This window comes from Cyprinodon tularosa, unplaced genomic scaffold (assembly GCF_016077235.1).
Source record: "Cyprinodon tularosa strain WSP-4 unplaced genomic scaffold, ASM1607723v1 ctg318, whole genome shotgun sequence".
NCBI classification, from domain to species: Eukaryota; Metazoa; Chordata; class Actinopteri; order Cyprinodontiformes; family Cyprinodontidae; genus Cyprinodon; species Cyprinodon tularosa.
Genome location: NW_024039028.1, coordinates 402485 through 406541, shown reverse-complemented (window position 1 = coordinate 406541; position 4057 = coordinate 402485). Strand labels below are relative to the sequence as shown.

Sequence of the window (4057 nt, the reverse complement as noted above, 5' to 3'; positions counted from 1 at the left end):
GTTAGCACGTTCCACAGAAGCACTGGTAACAGGAATGACTGACAGAAGGTGAAAAATCATATAAATGTTTGGGTAGCACTTCATATTTGTTATCTTTAGAATTTCAGGGAGAGAGCGGGGTTTTTCTAGCCTGGGTGCCTTTCCGAAATTAGTCCCGCCCACAAAGTTTAAGGTCGGGGAAGTTCGGTCTGGCTCTGCTCCATAGTAGCGCGAGTATTATTGCCCACTGTCAGGCGATCCAATCAAATTGTCAGGGCGGGCTTTATACGATGATGGACAGATGATAAACAGTAACGTAATCAACCACGTGACCAAAGCGCGCTTGGGTGACAACAATAATGGCTGCCGCTGGAGAGTTGAGGTGAGTAGATTCTGCTATTAGGTCTGTTCTAGAAGATATCGACAGCAAATTAATTTTAAAAGAGGAACAGAGAAACGCGATCAAGGCTCATCTTCTTATTCTAGGCGTGCAACTGCACGCTTTGATTTTTGTGGACAACAACTATGCCTCGCTTAACATACGTCACGCACTCCGTTGCTCTTATTGGTTGTAGATTTATCTATATATTGAGTGCAGAGGCATTTTTTTTTTCTGGTTCGTTCGAAACCACCCCATAATCACAGCTCTATGGAGCAGCATCAGACTCATTCTGACTAGAATTGAGTCGGACTACGTCAGGCTAGGGTTTTTCCACTGATGATACCACTTTGTGTGCCACAACTTCACTTCCTGCCTGAATGTTGATCCTGACGGTAGATCATCTTTATATGATGTAAAAATGATAAAAAGTCATACTTGTCCAGCCAGTCCCTCTGGCATGTTCTTTTGGTCACCCCACTGGCTCTTCGGTTGTCTTTAAATTCTCTGGCAGGGAAATTGAAAGATTTGGGTGGTTTTCTGGTCTGAAGAAGTTGGAATTTTTCAGAGTCGTCCATTTCACTAATCCGGTCCTTGGCCTTTGATATATCTGTAATAACATTGATATTTACATTGTCAATTTTGCATGGGTGCTGGTGGAGTTGTAAATCTGCCTACATGAAGATTTTGTATAGTCTTGCTTTATTACCGTATGAAATAATTATTATAAAATGTAAGATTTCAAGATTAAGCAAAAAAGTCAATCATGTAAAACAAAATTAGTTGTTTTGACAACTATTACTCACCTATGTCGTAAGTTGTTTGGGGCAAATCTGCTTGGTTGAGCGCCGGCTCTTCAGTTGTCTTTACATCGAAACACAGTCCTTGTTGTTCATCTGGAAAAGAAAATTATTTTTGTGATCAGGTGAACCTTGTAATCTCAGGAGGAGCCACAAAACAATTTAATGTTGTGTTTTTATCGTAAATTATTAAATTCACTGAACACATTTCACCAGGTGCACAAAACTGAATTTACTTAAAAGTAAATTGTATTTTTATTGTAAAATATTAAATGCACTGAAAACAAATAACACCAGATTTGTAGTTATCATATCACAATGTTAACAAGACTCCCTTAGACTCCAAGCATGTGCTTAGAGCATTCATTGATTTGGATCCTTACCAATTGATAAAAGTTAGTAATGTTTTCATAAAGGATACCATTCTTATTTTTAACAGTACAACACATGTGGTACAGGTTTAGACCCAAAAATACACACTACAAAATAACTATTGTATGCATGTCAATGGCAACTAATGTTGCTTATTTTTCTTAATTGTACACTCTTTTTATTACTTATCAAACACTGCAATTTTCATAACTTTCCCGTTACTGGTTAAAGTATTTCTACAATTGCATTACTTTGCAACTTTAAACAACTTGTTTATCAACAATCAACAATGTTGATAATGTTTTCTCATTATCAACATTTTCTAGCAATCATCACACCTTTTATCTGTGTGTCTCCAATATCTGAACGTTCATACTGGTCAACGCTGTAACATTGTGGTCATTTTCTGTAGTTGTGCCAGGTCGACTGAAGAATAGAAAACAAGATATAAACATTTCAATCTGTGTTATTTAGATTATAGATATAAGCCTTTAGAAAATAAAGTTGGTTTCTACTTACCCTTTTGTTGGATTGGACCAGAATCTTAAAAGAGATGGTTGTCTGGTTTTCTTGTTTGGCCTTAAATCTTCCAGGTCTCCTCGTGCTCGCAACGACGCTGTGGCAAGCCGATTGGGCCAATAATCGTCCGTACAATAACGCGCAGTTCCAACCCGTATTTTACGCGAGTGCGCGTTTTTTACGTCACCGAGCGTTTCCAGCCACCAGCCAGAACGCGCGGTGACGTAAAAAACGCGCACTCGCGTAAAATACGGGTTGGAACTGCGCGTTATTGTACGGACGATTATTGGCCCAATCGGCTTACCATATGCCAAAGGGGGGTGCGCGCGCCCCCCGCGCCCCCGCCTGAATCCGCGCCTGAGTATGCCAATAAAAAGATTCAAAATTATTATTCCAACTCCTTTAGATGTGGTTAGCTAACCTTGGTAAAACTGTTGGATCAAGAACATGAGAACATACAGTATTTCTCAAGTTTTGCAGAAGAATTTCTGGTGTTTCTTTTTGTTTGGGCTATTTGATATACTTAGAATTAAACTTGTACAACCTTTATTAAAATTAAATTATGTTTTGTACAGCTTTAAGAACATTTCCATTCCATAAAGTGCAGCAGTGATTAAATATACCGTATTTTCACGACCATAAGGCGCACCGTACTAAAAGGCGCAGTCTCAGTCATGTGTGCCATTTCTGTATTTAACACACACATAAGGCGCACCGGACTATAGGGCGCGTTTTTTATATACAGGTACATGTCCTCTACTAACTTTAAATACCTCTACTGCATATTTAAAAATACAGCGGGCCCAAAACTGAGTATGACTGTGCTTTATTCATGTATTTATTACAAAGTATTAATCAAACCTGGGAGCTGGCCGTGAGACAGACACATCGCTGATGACACAGCACTGTGATCACTCCTAAATTAACTTAAAATCCTGAAACCTGCCGACGGAATATGTTCGCTTTTTTAGCCGGTATCCTGGTGCCTGCAGTTTAAATTATTTAGATGAAAAACATCTGCCAGCCACCGTGGTGAACCCGGAGGCTACCCAGCCTAGAGGCTGCTGTTGAAGGGATTTCTACTGTCGGCGCACCGCTGGTATGTGGGGGTCTGAGCGCCTCCGACAGAAATAGATAATCTGGATGAACTGACTGCAATTATGAAGTTTTCAGGTGGACTTTCTCACTTAAAAACATATTAAAACTACTTTATTCCCACTGATCACAGCAACTATAGCTGCAAGATTTAAATTATTTAGATGAAAAAACACCTGCCAGTCGCCGAGGTGAAGAGGAGGAGACCCGCCCAGAGGCTGCTGTTGAATTAAGTTTTCAGGTAGAAAAATAGAGCGGGAGCAAAACTGAGTATGATTGTGCTTTATTCATGTATTTATTACAAAGTATTAATCAAACCCATCAAAGTCATCATCCTCTGTTTCTGAATTAAACAGCTGCGCTAAATCAGACATGCCAATTTCCCCTTCTTCGCTGTCAGAGTCACTTTCCGTGCCGTGCGGCTCCTCAGAAATAATGCCGGCTTTTGCGAAAGCTGGAACAACAGTGCCAGCAGACACGTTAGTCCAAGCATCTACAATCCATCCGCAAACGGTGGCGTAACTTACCCGGCGCTGCCTTCCACTTTTCATTAAACTGTGGTCTCCGTCGGTCATCCATCGCTCCCACGCCACTCGCAGCCTTACTTTGGACGGCCGGTTCACACCGATGTCGAGCGGTTGAAGTTCCTTTGTCAGACCTCCCGGGATAACAGCGTTCATTTGATTCACCTTTTTTTTCACATCGGCTGTGAGATGGGCACGCAGCGATGGTGATGCGTGGAAAAAACCACCTGGTCTCCTCACATACACCTGCCTCAGCCACGCTTTCATCATCTCCTCATCCATCCAGCCCTTTTTATTTGCCTTAATATCATATGTCATCAGAGCGATGTGTCTGTCTCGCTGTCAGCTCCCAGATCAGCTTCTCTGATTGGTTGATGCGGCGCTTCCAG

The 4057-nt window shown here is 41.2% G+C and overlaps 1 long non-coding RNA gene across 1 annotated transcript; it reads right to left on the bottom strand.

Moving 5' to 3' along the window:
- Positions 1–655: 655 nt before the first annotated feature.
- LOC119788463 lies at positions 656–2130 on the bottom strand. Its single transcript, XR_005281475.1, has 4 exons — positions 2050–2130; positions 1869–1956; positions 1165–1254; positions 656–968 (listed from the first exon to the last, which is right to left on the bottom strand). It is a non-coding gene; the product is annotated as an uncharacterized LOC119788463 (long non-coding RNA).
- Positions 2131–4057: the final 1927 nt, after the last annotated feature.